This window comes from Furipterus horrens, unplaced genomic scaffold, assembly GCF_987537825.1.
Source record: "Furipterus horrens unplaced genomic scaffold, mFurHor1.1.pri manual_scaffold_17, whole genome shotgun sequence".
NCBI lineage: Eukaryota > Metazoa > Chordata > Mammalia > Chiroptera > Furipteridae > Furipterus > Furipterus horrens.
This window is the reverse complement of record NW_028327187.1, coordinates 25700352-25716649: the sequence shown is the minus strand read 5'-3', so window position 1 is coordinate 25716649 and position 16298 is coordinate 25700352. Positions and strand designations below refer to the sequence as shown.

Genomic DNA, 16298 nt, shown 5'->3' with positions numbered 1-16298 from the left:
AAGTCCAGGGCAGTGAATGTCTAGGCTGGCCTTCACTCCTAGCTTGGGAGACACAGAAATGAAAGTGGAAGAATGCCCTTTTTCATTTCTCATCTCACATGTGTAGTCTTGAACTGAAATCAAGGATTATGGCTAGGGCTGGCCTAAAAAGAAAAATGGTGAGTTCTTCAAATTAAGAGTAAGAATAGCCCACCAGTATGGATGGCAGGGGTAGAGCTAGGTGAGTAGAAGAGAAATTCTATGGTCTGAACCTAATCAGTGTGACCTGAGCTAAACTGAGGGAAGTCAGGAGACACATTTGTAACTTTTAAAAATGGCTTTTCTCTGTTATCCCATCCTTCTGGCCCAGAGTAGCAAAAATGATTGCCCACCCTATAGTCTCATGCTGCACACAAGTTAATACTGGAGAGAAAAAAAAGAAGCCAAAATTCAAAGCTATGTGGTCTTTTGTGGAGGCACCTCTGTGACCTTGGATGCTGGCAAGATAACATTAACTGCAAGGTGCTCTAGGTGTAGGCAAGCCCATATCCAAAGGGTCAGGGAGGCAGGCCCCGGCTGTCAGGTCGTCTCAATACTTCTGATACTGGACATTACATTGCTTCATTTGCCCCAAGACTGACTTGGAACCATAGACTATCACAAGTGAAGGGATTATTCTAAACCTCCTAGAACAGTCATTCTTAATGTAATGCTTCTTTTTAATACTAAAATTAATTCCTCCCATTATCCTGAAACGAAAATCATAAGTGATTAAACCTGCCTCCACATGTAATTTTTTAATGCCCTATGATGTAAAGGAGGGAAAAAAGGAAAGTAATTTATTATAAAACAATATTTATTTATATGTGTAAAAGACTGGGAAAATACAAACATGTTCCAACAAACTTCCAAAACTTCTAGAAGGCAGTACTAGGCTCTGTTGAGAACCCCTGTTCTGCACTGACCTCAGTTCTCACATGTGCAAACTGGATCCCAGAGAAAGAAAGGATCAAATCATACTGCCTTTCTTTTGCTGGGCCATTGCAGCTTTTTAGTGGGGTCCACTTAGAGTTTCCAGTCAGAAATGTTCTGGTACTCCAAGCCTAGCACCAGGAAGCTCATGCTCTCTTTGGCAACTCTTTTTTTTTTTTTTTTTTTTTAAAGAACATTGTTAGAAAGCATTTTATAAGTAAATTCTTATGCAAAGAACACACATACAGAACACACAAATTACCAGTAAGGTGGACCTCAGCCCTTTTCCACAATGGGAAAACAGATTAGAAGAGAAAAATAATTCCGTCTTGTTAATTGTTTCCATCTATACCGACAGTTTTTCAAGTAGCATTTCTATTCCTTTGCTGGTGTTCTTGTTTTTTTCCAATGCGGGAATCAGGCTTTTCAGTCCAGCTTTGACTTTGTTTGCAACTTCTTGATCAGAACTCTGAAGAAGGCTAGAAAGAATGGCCCCTCAATTCACACTAGCCCAGGACTTCAGTTTCTTTATACCAACATGCTCTACCAGGGTTTTTGCAAAACAACCTTCTCTTCCATTTTCTTTCATCTTTTTATCTTGCTCTATTAACCACTTCAGAGCAAGATGTCCTGCAGGATGTTCTGCAATGGAAAGCTCACCAACTTTGCCACCAGGATGTAGTTCTGCTGCTGCCAAGCTGGCAATGGCATTCATGGCAGTCTGAACGTCTGCAAGGGCAACTCCCAGAATGTCATACACCAACACACACGCAGACTTATCCAGCACCACTTCTTGAGCGTGACCCTACAGGTAGCTTAACAAAGCTGGAGAGATGGATTCTAGGAGCTCTCGGTGTTGGATCTCTGGATCTTTCTTACTGTGTGCATTTCTATTTCCTTTCTGCAGAACTTCAATGATTTCTCGTACTGTATGTGCAGGATCTCTGGGGCTTAGTAGGTACAATAGGACCTTCCTTCCATACTTGTCATTAACTATGTTAGGCAAAGAACTAATAATTTCTGATATGATTATCTGCTTCACAAGCTTAGTATCATCAATACAATCAAATGTTGCCAATAAAACCAAATGAGAGTATTGGCCATTAGCCACCTTTTCAACATTGTTTTCACAATCACTTTCCTGTCCTTGGGCGTGCCATGCCACAGGCAGTGCATGGCCACTCTGGCACTATCATGTGTGTGTGTGCCAGGTAGACCACCGCCTCACGGATGGCTTTGATCATTTCTGATCTTAACTTTGTGGATGCATAGGTAAAAAAGTCCAAGAATACTTTACGCACCAGTGAGTGTTTAATCACAGCTTCCTTTTGGGCCATTGGAGTTAGAATCTGTTTCATTTCATCCATGATGAGCTCTAGTTTTTCTGGCTGTATCTCTAATACTTTGTCTACAGTTGGGAGATCTGCTGACTTGTAAAGCTGAAATGTGTTTTGATACAGCTCCTCTGTCAACATGTTCCTCTGCTCCAAAACGGCCTTGTCGTTGTATGCGTACCCCACGATGGCAGAGGCTTCCACGTGCCGGAGCATCTTCCCCACGTGGCCTTTAACTTCTTATAATCTCCGCAATCTGAGGTTTACTCCCATACATGAGAAATTTTTTAACAACATTTCTGGAATATTTAGCTTTACTTAATTCAACCAAACCATCTCATAGTTCTTCAAAAGCCTGTTTTCTCTGTTCTTCATCGCCATACTGAATGTAACACTGGGTCACATGAGTTGAATCATATGCAAATGCAATAGTTTTAATTTTTCCTTGAATCAACTTCTGCAAATCACTTACCAATTTCATTCTTTTTTCTTTGTCACGGTCTTTCCGTCTTACAATCTCCCAAATCTGCTTTGCTCGAACAACAATGTCATAGTTGGTTCTATCACTGAGTTGTCTGCTCTGCTTCAGCTCTTTCTTCTTCTTTTTGAAATCATCCCATTTGGGTTTCTTGGCAGCTGATTCATCACTTTCACCGTCTGGCTGGAATTTTCTCCTCTTGTTGAATTTATTTGCCTGCTGGAATTTGTTCTTTGGTATTTTATCTCCTTACTGTTTATTTTTGAACTGCTTCACACCCTTTTTCCCTGGTTTTGTGGCACTTTTCTTAAAGTTCTTAGATGTGATTTTAGGCCCACCATCTTTCACAGCTTTTCTTGGGAATGTCTTTGAAGAACCAGAATCATTGTTTTTATAAAATCTTTTCTTTTCTGGAGATGTCTTTGTACCTTTTCCTGTGAATTTTTTTTTTTTTTTTTTTTTTTTTTTGGTTTGACTTCCATCACAGCACTCGCACACGTGTAGTTCAAGCAGAAACCTCTTTGGCAACTCTTGTTACCATATAGCCTAGGGATCAAATGCATATGGTTTGGAGTTAAAAATCTTTCAACTTTGGCTGTCGTTCAGCAATTATGTGACCCTGTACCAGATACTTACCTCTCTGACTCTGTTTTATCATATGTAAATTGGAGATAAATTAGTACCTACTCCATAGAATTAGTGAAATATATGAAAAGGCTTGATAGATATTAATAGTTATTAATAGTTATTACTATTAAAAGTTGTAGCACCACTAACTCCTTCCAGCACCGTTACTGTGATTGTTATCACTCCATTGCTGCTGTTGCTGCCAACACAACTGCTACAGGAGACCCCAATGGGGAGCATCTCTTTTTTCAGTAACATTATCTTAACTGCCTAATGTGATCTATTCTCATATGTATACTATCCTGTGTTAGGAAATGTATCATGAATATTTTGGTTTTCTTTCTTTTATGTGAAATAAAATCCAAAGATCAGGCCAGAGGGCATATTGGGGTTGCCCTCTCGGGTCCTATTATGTGCATTTTTCAATGGTCCCAAATTGGTGTCAAAGGAAGGAACCCAAGGACCTCTCCAACTTTCAAGTGAGTTCCTGTCAACCTCCAGTATTGGAACACTCTTTGTTTCCCCTTATTTGTTCACATTTTTAGTCCTGCTATGCTAAGAACCTTCACCATTTATCCCAGGAGGCCCATGTGTCCTTAAACAAATCAGGCTCCTGGTAGTTTACCCTTCTTACCAAAGTTCCCAAAATAGAAAACTGGATTTAGTCCTCATTGTGACCACTTTTCTCAGTCATTTAGATAAGCCCTATGATTCCTTTCAACAATAATGATCCTCTGATTTGTGGCATAGACAGCTTGAAAATCTGCCAAGCTCATACTCAACAGTCTGGAGTCTCATAAGAGTAGGGGAGGAAAAGGTAGAATTAGATATACATATGAGCCTTGGACCTTGGCAAACAACTGACTTCCACAAGCAACTATGTCTCTCACACAGCTGTTGAGAAACCTGAACACACACTCTTTCTCTTCCACCCCTTTCTGCCCCTCAAGTAAAAGCACATTTCCCCAACAAATAATATAAACAAGGACCCTTGGGAAGTGCCTGTAAGGAGTACGTGTGGAGGAGGGGCACTATATTTTTATCCTTTTCAACTTATGCTGAGTTTAGACACTTATGTGAATTTTTATCTGTTCTTACTATACTTTTAAGGCCCTAATAGATTAAAATTTTTTTCAACATGATTTCTCAAGTTTCTTTTTCACAGCTCTGAGAAAATCACACTGCTTAAGTAATCGTCAGGGTGTATGCCAGCTTCCTGCTAAAGATTGCTGTGCAATGTTTCAATCACGTGCATGCATGCACACGTACACACACACACACACGCACATGCACACACACATAAAGCCATAATTATCATGCCATGTGCAAAAGCGGTTTCTCTAAACTCTTAGGAACGTTCCAGAAAAAGAACATTAAAAGTCACTTTTTGGAGGGTTTGGGGGGGATGGAGGGATGGAGCAAAAAAGGAAAAGAAGAACTCATGCACATAAACAACAATGCAGTGATTTCACAGGAGGGTAGTGAGGGAAGGTAGAAGAGAGTATGGGGGGACAAATGGTGATGGAAAAATAGATAAGTAAATAAATGAAAATCTTTAAAAAGAGCATGTACAACAAAAAAAGTCACTTTTTTTTACATTTCAAATATGCAAGTCACCAGTATTAGAATTCATCAAGCATGCAACATCACATATACTTGAACTGAGCATTTTGAATATAATTTTTCTATCAACAGAGATGTGTGAAATCAAAGAGAAATAAGCCGAGATACACTCTTGAAGAACGTGTGTGTACACAGGTATACAAACACACACACACCAAAACATGACCTGAATTTTGTCTCATTGTAACTCAGAAATGCATGGGAGAATGTTTAAAAACGAATTAAACTTAATGTAAATTGCATGTAAGTGACCAGAAAGAGAACAAAACTGTAAAGTCAAAATTCCACTGAGTTTTGTAAAATAAAGAAATCAAAAAAAAACATTGAAGATAATGGCAGGAGATGGAGAATTTGGCTCGTTTAAATCTATATAAGCTACAGAACAGCACATGCTGCATTTGACACTGCACTCTCCATCTCTAACCACATCATTCTTCCATGCTTTCTCTAGCACACCTTGTAGTACCTGAGCTGGTTTGTGACCTTCCCCACAACATCTAATCACTCAGTACCTCCTGTTTCATTTGAATCATGACCACATTACTTGGTCACTTGGACGTTCCTTCATAGGTCACACTCTGAGTTCAGCTAATTTAGTGGTGCTCTTAGACTCTCTTCTTTTCATGAGTTTCAGCTAAGCTCACATCAACAATTTGAATTCCTGGCTATGGGAAGCAGCAGCCCAGCATAATGGTAAAGAGTTCAGGCTCTGGAGTCAGACAGAATTGGATTTGAAGCCTCAGTTTTATTTTCTGAAAAATGGAGATTACAATAGCACTTAGATCACAAGATTGTTGTAAAGTTAATGCTATCACCCACGTGCAGTGTCTGGCCAGTGTAGGCATTCAGTAAATATTAATCATCACCTCTTTCATCAACACCATCATTGTAATCATCATCATTCCTACTTTCACTATGATGAAACTGTTCAAATGACCCTTATACAGAAAGCTACTTCTGTTTAACCTTGAAGCATTCCACTTCTAATATTCATGGAAGTAAAGAAGCCTATTTATTTTATTTTCTGATTCTAAGACTATAGATTTATTTTAGTTGCTATCTTATGCTCCAAATCTTCCATAGTTTTTTCAAATTAATTCCATGAATTTTCTCTCAGTTACATGCTTGCTACATGGCTGCAGAGTTGTGGAGAACAGGTTCTGGCCCTTGAGATACTACAATGAAATGTAAGCTCTGCCTCCCAGTAAGACCACATGCAATGGGAAAGTCTCCCAAAGAGATACTGTGACACTATTAGGAAGGATGATATACTGGATGACCAAACCATGTCAAATGTCTACGACACCTGTGAGTGTAGTATGAAAACTACTGACCTAGATCTTACTTATGAAGATAAATCTTAATAAATGTTGGCCAAATTTCCCCCCTAAAACCCCCATCATCCACACTTAAGAAGAGTAGCATAGCAACAGAGTCATCAAATTCCAGGACACTGTATTTGTCCACTGTACTTGGAGTTCAAGAGTCTGCCTCTACTAGGGGATTAACTCTTCAGACAATCTCTTGTTTCCATGAGGTTAGACAGGTATCAGCTCTGTCTTCTTTATCTCCTCTTCTCATTCATTCTCTTTTGGCTTCATTCCTTCCATGAAGTAAGAAGACAAAAAGAGACCAGGGACATAGAAAGAGTAGGGCAAGTGGTTCTAGATATAGAGAGAAAGGTCCTTGCTCTGATTCTCTGCATCTCTTTTTCCACCTTTTCCCATAATATCATACTTAATTATTAGATATTATTACTCTGATAGCAAGAAAAAACATATCAGCCAGTGGGAAGTAGACTAAAAGATTATGGCACTAGGGTAAGAGAGCCAAAACCAGAGCTTAGTCTAAACCTTAGTCCTGTAGTCCTGCATCTCATGGGACCAAGGCCCTTTTGAGCTCCTCTTGATGTAACAAGTCTTCCTACAGCTCCACCTATGTTCCTTTGACCTTTCCATGTGTTCATACCAAATTCCAGCTGCTACTATCTGCAGGACTGCTTGAGGGATCTTTTCCCACAACTGTAAATCTCACTCTCTACCTGGGCAACAATATAAAAAGTGCCAATTAATTAACACCCCCAGGAGTGATGAGTTGTGGCTCACATGTTGATGTATAAATATTTTAGCTCCCTAGCCCATTGGGTGGGATAATTCTGAAGTTTGTGTGTTGTACCATTTTTCAGTATTTCCCCACATAATTTCCAGCCTATCACTGTGATAGCTGACTTATTAGCACACTGTTTATTGACTTCCTTCATTTCCTTTATAAATATAGCCCATTCCCTTACAAGTGTTACCTTCAATTCCCAAACAAACCACTTTTATTCAATTATCTTTTTCTCAGGGTCTAATTCTTGGAGAATTCAAGCTAAGATTGCATGAGATTTTCCTTGAGTCAGTTAATAAATACCAATGAATGAGACAGACTCTTTCCCAAAGTGTTTCTGCTATTTTTTCTTACCATAGTCTGTATAATAAACATTTGGTTCTTAAATCATAGCCTAATGAAGACTTACTAGTCAAATGAAATATAGAGAGAAAAATTATAGTTCAGATACAGTGTAATATATTTAAATGATTTTCTCTTGAGAATATCAATCTTCCAATTGTAAGAGATGTGGAAGTTCAGCATTTTACTATGGAGTAGAAATGTTGAGATCTAAAGTCATTTTCACAAATTGGCAAATTAAGGAGATTAGGAAAACCTACTCCTGATCACTAAAAAATGTAAATATTCTCAGAATAGTCCAAATAAATACACAAATGCTTGCCAAGATTTCTTTGAAAAAACTGAAAATTTTAAGGATAAGTATTTTTGAAAGAAACTGGATACAATTTTAAAAAAGTATAAATAAAACAATATGTTATCGGCTTTAACAATAGATGAGTGACAAAAATCAACAACAAAAATAAAACTCATTTGAGCTCTTAAGTATAGACAGCTTGCTAAATATTTTATGTACATTATTTCGTTTAATCCTCACAATAACTCAAAAGTATTATTTTCATCCTCATATTACACATGAGGAAACTGAGGCACAGAAAGGTCAAGTAACCCTTTGGGGTCACACAGCTAGTAAATGGTATAGATATGATTTGAAACCATCTTTTTCAACACCAAAATTAATGCATTTTCTAATTTACCTCTCTGCTTTTCATTCATATACATTTTTAGTGCTGTATTTTGTATTTTTCTTCATGTGTGTTTATGAATTTCAATAAAGATCAATGGTAAAATATATAACTAACTAATGTAATGTTTAACTTCATAATAACTTAAAATAACTATATGTAAATAAATTCAGTCATAAAGAAAAAATCCTTAGATTATGTGTCTGATCTAGGATTCATAAATTGTAGTTGTCATATTCATAATGAGTTAACAGTACATCATATGTTCAATCAGATCTGGAGACTCTATACACTTGGCTTTATGACAGAATCAAATTGGTATGGTTTACAGTCTTGATATGGCCTTTAAGTTCCAAATGATCACATTCTTGATTCAGAGATTAGCAAAGTGGCTTGCATATAGTAGGCATTCAATAAATTAATTGAATTGAGTCCCAAATTTCTTTTTCATTGGCTTTCAGGCCCAAAGCCCTCATTAAAGCTCGAAACTGTAATCATCCAATCACAAGGATTTGACGTAATTGCTCTTTCTGCTCTGAAGTCAATGATGAGAAACTCTTTCCTTGAACCCCTGACTCCCAGCTCTGGAGAATTTTCAAGGTGTTCTCCTGGGTCTTGAAGCTTGAAGCTTAGATTTCTATCTCCTCCTGATCCTGGCACTGACAACAGATCCTACCTATTCCTCAGAAGTGCTCCATGCTTTCCTGCCTCTTTGCCTTTGTTCACAGTATTCCCTTGGCCTGGGATACCTCCCTCCCTTCCCCATGTCTTGGCTTCTGCCTGGCTCTTGTCTCAGATTCCTGAACCTTGCCTGAACCAGGTGCAGATGTAATTCCAGCCCTAGACTCCAGTCCCTGCTTTCCAGACCAGCTGGGAGTACTTATTTCAGTTTTCTAAGGTCTCCAACCTTGACCTGGCCTCTCAGATGTGGTGGCTTGCCAGTATGAGCCTGGTAATGAGGCATAGAGCCCTGAGAGGTCACCACCAGTATGTCTGTCTCAGCTGGAGGCCTGGATTCGAGCATGTACCTGCAAATATCTAACTTATTTACTCATTCTGCCCTTTGTTTGAATTCTTTCAACACAGCAGGTGCCTCCAAACGATTTCAGAGTGCATGGAAAGAGCCCTGCCCTCATCAATCCATGAGTGAAATGGCAAGTCAGTCCTGTAAGTATGATTCTGGCTTTTTGTAAAGCGTAGCTGCTTGTAGAGACATGCAGCCCCATAGCACACTCCCACAGAGACACATGGCCCGGACAGGAAGTGGTAAGATGAGTAGTGGACATGGATTGTGCACCTCTAGACATATGATTCTATTTGAAAAGGAAACTAGACTCTTGGTGAGAGTCCTGTTGACTCTATCAAGGAAAGCAGTGATGTATGTACTGAAATGTATTTAGAAAATGCAGTCAGTTGGGCTGAACCATCCCAGCCCCTAGCATATATTATAAACAATTTTCACACTCTTTTTTCTTTCGTTGTCTTCAAAAAACTGAGCATGCTTTACATACACTTTTGGAATATAAAAGAGGAAATTACTTCTGTGTTTGCCTGAAGTACATTTTCACTCATGGTTAATAAAAGATAAGTACGAGATCTCCTTCTTGCTACACTTGCACCTTCAGCTGGAAATGAAAATTCCAGGTGTTGGAACCCTAACTCTCCCTGCTAATGGGCAAGCCTGGTTCAGCATAGGGGCTTCTTCCCATTATTGTGCCCTTGCAGAAGCACGTTATTACTTACCTGGATGCTTGTTTTGTAATTGCCTAACCCTTTCCATCATTGTCTCCCCTCCTCACCAACTCTTCAGCCCTCTGCAGTCCTCATCATAGTCCACGCTTCTACCAATACTATTTAAAATTATTATAGCATATATAACAATTGTTTTCATCCCTATAAAAATATTTCTACAAGTAAAAAAAAAGATCATTCATTGATTTTGTTTTCAACAGGTTGGCATTCTTTTTTTCAATATAGGCAAATCCCATTTGTTAATGCTGCATTACTCTATTCATTGAAAATACCAGGGAGCCACATTTCCTAACGCATCTTTTCACATAGTAAAGGATAACCCAAATTGGATTAGGTTATTTATCAAGGGTGTCAGCTCTTCTCAGGCATCAGTGCCTCTGAGACAAGGCGTTCCATTTTTAATTACTGTTCTTAAAAAAGTTAAGATCCCTTTGAATAATCTGAGAGGTGTGAAATAAGGTTAGTCACAGGATTTCCTGCCACCAGAGCTCACAAACAAACTTTCCTCACTTCCTCTTTTTTAAAGTTCAATTTAGGCTCACTGTTCTACTTGCTTTTGTTTTAGTGGTTACCATCGCCATCCTGTTACCAATGGTTAAAAGGGCTGACAGAAGTTCTCTCAACATCTCTCTGCCTCTGTCTCTCAGACACACACACACGCACACACACACACACACACACACACAGTGTATTAAAATGATAGACCTTTTATTCATCAAAAACTTAGACACAGAAAAACAGTTTCCTCTAGCTTTGGCTTTTTCCTCTCTCTTCCTGATAGACTTGGTTATCTGTCTTTCAATCCTGCAAATTCTCTCTCTCTCTTTTCTCTTTCTCTCTCCCTCTATCTCTACTATGTAACCTCCCCACAAAACAAAGTTTTCTACATCATCCTCATGAAAGGCAGTGGGCTCAGCTGACCTGTGATTTTTTTGAAAGGAGGGATTGGGTTTTATGCATATGTGCATCCCCTAGTATTGTGCCAGGGCCTCAATGCTTGTTGAGTGAATGGAGACAAAACAAATGAATCAGATAAAGTCATTCCTTCCAAGTAAGGAGGTGAGGAAAGATATAAAAGGGTAAAGGGGGTATAAATGGTGATGGAAGGACATTTGACTTGGGGTGGTAAACACACAATACAGTATACAGATGGTGTATTATAGAATTGTACACCTGAAACCTATATAATTTTATTAACCAATATCACCCCAATAAATTCAATAAATAACAATAAAATAAAATGTCTGTTTCTACAATGCCATAAAAGATAGACTCTAATGGTGGAAAATTCAGACCCTGAGGCATGGTTTTCCTCACTTTGACATATCCCCAATTCAGTTCTTAAGATGCTGTGTGATGGGGCTGGAGATTTCCTTATTCAGAGTTATAGGCTCCCTATTTTCACCAGACTGTCAGGATTTTCTAGTAGCATTCCTCTCCTTCCACCTTGTCCACTGAGGACCAGCACAACATGCAATTTATATTTATAACAAAAATGTCCAATACAAAGAAATTATAAGCTAAGTACTATATACCAGTTAAGTTTTTCCCAAGTACAGTTTACATGACTCAGTTTGCACAGCTATAAGTAATGGGTGGATTTCATTCAGGATCCATCTGCTGGCATTCCTTTTCAATCCACAGACCTTTTCTCAAGAGTGATAGGATTTTTGTTGGTTCACTTTATTTCCAGCCCTGGTTCAGGATAAAGCTATTATCTTTGTTTCTCATTCTGGTATCTGGAGGAGTGATGTTCTGTTTTGTTGACCCCTAGATGAAATCCATTTGCTTCTGGTAGAACCTATTTCTGTGTATTCAGTCTATACCTTCATTACCACCACAGCTGGTACATTTTGACTACCCTGCTCTATGAATTTTGCTTTTTTGTTTTTACCTCCCTGCCCCAGCCCACAACACAGGCCTCCTTGCACTCTCCATGAACTTTCTTATGTACTTTTCTGTCTTAAGAAGTTCTTCCTAGCATTACCCACTCCATTCTTCTAGGATCCTCTGCTTTTGGGTCTTCTTTTTTCACTTCTTATATCTTCTATCATAGCTTGTCTGCTTTGTTAGTTTTATTTAAAGGCCTCAGTTAATTCCTCATAACATACCAACTGAGGGTCACCTTCACCTCCTCCCATCCCTGACGTAGTTGAGGGATCTCTCTACAACCTAACTAAACAATTTAAGAGCAAGGACCATGGTGTATGCTTCTACCTGTCCCACACAGCAATAAGGACAGGGCTTTACACATAGCTAATCCTCAATGAAAGTTGTTGATTTTATTTTATTTTTGAATAATATCCCCCATGTAGAGTCCCACAATGCACATCTGTGTTGTAAAGACAGTTTCAATTTTCTTTAAGTTTACTGGAAAAATACTAAAGGGTCCAGTTTGTAAAATGAATGCAACTACTTCTAATTCTCTGTAGGAATGGTTAAAGGGCTATTCAGAATCATTTTTGAGGAAAGACATGTAGCTTCCCAGTTAGCTAAATGATAGTGGAGGGAAACATTTCTGTAGGTCATGCTATACTATCACAGATGGTGCAAGCTATAAAATAGGAAAACTGCTGTCATTACATTCTGTTTAAGTGTAAGGGAAGACTTGGTAGTGCTGGCCATGAAAGGCAGCCAAATGGGTAGCACCAAATACCCACAATGATTTATCCAAATTTTAACTTGTTAAATAAAAAGCAAGTGTATTTTCTTTTCAATGAAAATAATGGATATGCATTCCCTTAACAAAGGTATTTCAACCATGTCACATCCCAGACAGGTAGAATTCTGCCTCCTCACACTCGTAGGAATTTATTTTCAGTTTTTGAGTACTTTCCTTTAGTCAGTCTCCTAGAGAATGGTGTTTCTCCCTAGTTAATAGAAATGCCTTCACTTTTTAAAAGGACTTGGGTTTATTAAATATGATTTACAATGAGTACAGTTACAGCTGCCAGATGGCAAATAATTGCTGCTGGCCCTTCATAAGTAATCATCATTTCTAAAATAAAGAGGTACCTCCTTAGTTTCAAATCTTCTTCCAAACTGCTATAGACTTTCAGTCAGTACTACACAATATCTCAATAATAAAATGTCTTAAGTTGTTCCTTAACAAAATGATTTGTGTAGTTCTCCCTTTTTTCAGTAAACTTGGGCCTAGTATCTCCCTACATGTCATATATTTTGGCATATGATAGCTAATTAATCATTGCTTATGAGTTTCATGTAATAAACATTTTTAAACTTCCTACTATCTTCCAAAGGTGGTTAGACAAGAAAGCTGGGTATATGTTTTATAAAACAAGTCTTTGACACTTATCTTAAAGTTTAGTGGGTCAGATGAACATGCCAATCAATAATTACAATTAAATTTGTTAAATGTCATAACAGGAATTTATATGAAGACTAATGGGAACATTCCATAAGTGTTAGAATATCTTACTGAAGACATCTGTTATAGGCTGCTTCTACACAATAACGTAGACAACAGGAGGAAGAAATTTTTCCAATCAAATAAAAAAAACAACAACAAAGGTCTTAGAGGTTCAAGTTGAAGAAGGGAGCTAGTTCTAGACAGAGCATAGTATACATAAGAAGGAGAGGAGGAAAGGGATGAGGCAGGGCATGCTAATGAATCAGAATTTTATTTTAATCTGTTGAGAAGCCATCGATGGGTTTTAAGAAAATGAGTGTCATGTTCAGATTTGCACTTTAGCAGCAACGTGTAGAACAGATCAGAAGATCATGAGCAGAATAGTTAGAAGACTATTAAAATAATCCAGATTAGAAACAATGGTAGGCTGGACTAAGGCCATGGAATGGGGATAAGAACTTCAATAGTGGATAGATTTGAGAAACATGGCGGAGGTGAAATAAATAACATCTCATGACTAGTAGAGGAAAGGGTTTGAAGGAGCGTCAGACACACTGGGAACCTTGATAGATAGTGGTAGCGTTAATCAATATCAGATGGGAGGTAAAAAGCTTAGAATTTGGAGTCAGTGCTGGAATGTTCATCATTAATCAGCTGTGAGGTTTGGGGCAAGCCTTTTCATCCCTGGAATCTCAGTTTCCTCACAGCAGAAGCACAAATAGCTATGGCTTATCTCATAGATATGTTGTATGAATTAAATGAAATCATGCATAAAAATATGCTTAATATGCTTCAAAGTGCTATATACAAAAGTTAATTGCTATTCTGTTTACTTGAAAACTCATACTTCTTGAATTTAACAGAACCAAACCATGAACTTTTTTCTTTGGGCCAGATACTGGCACTATGTCTCTAATAATTAAAGAAAATGTTGCTTGTGCAGGACAGGTAGGCAGAAGAGATTATTCAAGTCATAATGATGAGTCGGGATGACAGATCAGTCACCCAAATTCTACAGCCCTCTCCCCTATGCTACCAAGCAGGAAATGGCTGTCAGGGGTTATTGTGAAGGTGAGAGTCAACAGCCATACTTTTAACATTCCATTAGATCTAGTGATTTGGCATGCTTTTAGTTACATAGGTAAGAAGTCATTGCTTATGTCCTAGAAGAGCAACAGTTATAACTTGGTGATTTAAGATTTGTTTAAAACCTTGACTGCTGTGGCTCAGTGGATTGAGCATCGGCCTGTGAGCAAAGTGTCACTGGTTCGATTCCCAGTCACAGCACGTGGCTAGGTTGCACATCAGGTCCCCATTTGGGGGCGCGAGTGAGAGGCAACCACACAGTGATGTTTCTCTCCCTCTCTTTCTTCTTTCCCCTCTCTCTAAAAATAAAATAAACAAACAAATTAATTAATTAATTTTTAAAAAAGATTTGTTTATCTCAGCCAATTAACTATTGCTGAACAACAACAAAAAAATGTCATCAAGCCCAAGGAGAACAGAAATACAAATATTATTTTCTCTAAACTTTCAAAAGTCTACATAAATAATAGTAAAGATCACCTTTGAATTGTGATGTTTTGCCCTCAAACTCCTTTCTTGATAAGGAGTTGTACCTTCATTCTCTTCCTCTAAATTGTTTTTGTGAAAGAAGCTACATCTTGTTTTTACAAGTTGGCCAGAGATTATACCCAGTTTCTAGGTGAATAAGTAATGTTTGCTTTTGCTTCCAGCTTTATTTCATCTGCTTACCTTCTACACTGCTCTGAGTTCTCATGGTACTAATTCAGTCATCAACTATACACATTTAAGTAGACCTCATATTTTTAAAGTATGGCTTTTGAGTCTCTGTTGGAACACAAAGACCCTTCCATCCTCATGTATTTCTTGGGCTTATTTCTTATGTTATTTTAATCAAATTTATTTATTTCTAGCATCAAAGAAATTTGCAAGAGTTTTTATTTAGAAGTGGCATAAATCTGGCTCCACTAATGTACTGTTTCACTGAAAATATATACAAGGTCTGTCCAGAAAGCATCCAACCATGTACTATGAAAAATAGACATTTATTGAAGAAGATACAAATACAAGAAATATTGCACATAGGACCACGACACCTCAGTCCCCTTCAAAGTAGGCACCTTGGGACCTCACATAGTTCTCCTAATCACCGTCAGCTGTCCTGTTGTATTTTCCTAAATCTCATCAATGGTCTGAAATATCTTCCTTTTCAAAGGTGATTTTAGTTTTAGGAAAAGCCAGAAGTCACAAAGCAACACATCTGGGTTGTAGTGGGGCTGAGTCACCTGGGTGATTTGATGTTTTGCCAAAAAATTCTGCATGAAATGTGGTGCATGAGTGGGCACATTGTCATGATAAAGCTGCCAATCAGCAGTTGTCCATAGTTGCAGCCTTCTGACTCATATGAATAGTTTCTGTGGAGGATGTTCAAGCTTAATGCAAAATTTGATACAGATTTGTTGCTCTACTCACTCAGTCATTTTGAATGTGACAACCACACAGTACACATGCTCACTCAATGGCATCTACCAACTCCACTAACTAGTATAAGTCATTGTTGTTCACACATGCACATTGCAGTCCAGTCTCCTTGGCTGCCAGGTTACATCGATGTCATGCAAACTGTTGTCATTATTTTAACAATTGCTGGACTTTTTCCTGACAGATCTTGTCATATACTTGAGAATAAGCAACCTTAAAATTTGATTTATATAGTAATAGCTAATATTTCCTGATTACTTACATCATCATCGTCATCGGCAGCCGTCCGTCTCGAGAGACGATGGCGTAGCTTCTTGAAAGTCTATCTGCACCGCCGAGAATGGCTGTGCAGTCCGACTCGGGAGTGACAATCCCTGCCGCACTTGTTACAGGTGAAGGCAGATGGCTGTTGTTGCTGCTGTTGACGCTGCTTCCGCCTCGATCTTTTCTGGACCGCCTCCTCGTTGCGCGCAGCCTCTGCGCGTGACGTACCTTGCCTGACCGCGAGCCTCCAGGCTAGGCGG

At 38.5% G+C, this 16298-nt stretch overlaps 1 pseudogene; it reads right to left on the bottom strand.

Annotated features, from left to right (window-relative positions):
* Positions 1–1297: 1297 nt before the first annotated feature.
* LOC149990714 (pumilio homolog 3 pseudogene) lies at positions 1298–15049 on the bottom strand (annotated as a pseudogene).
* Positions 15050–16298: the final 1249 nt, after the last annotated feature.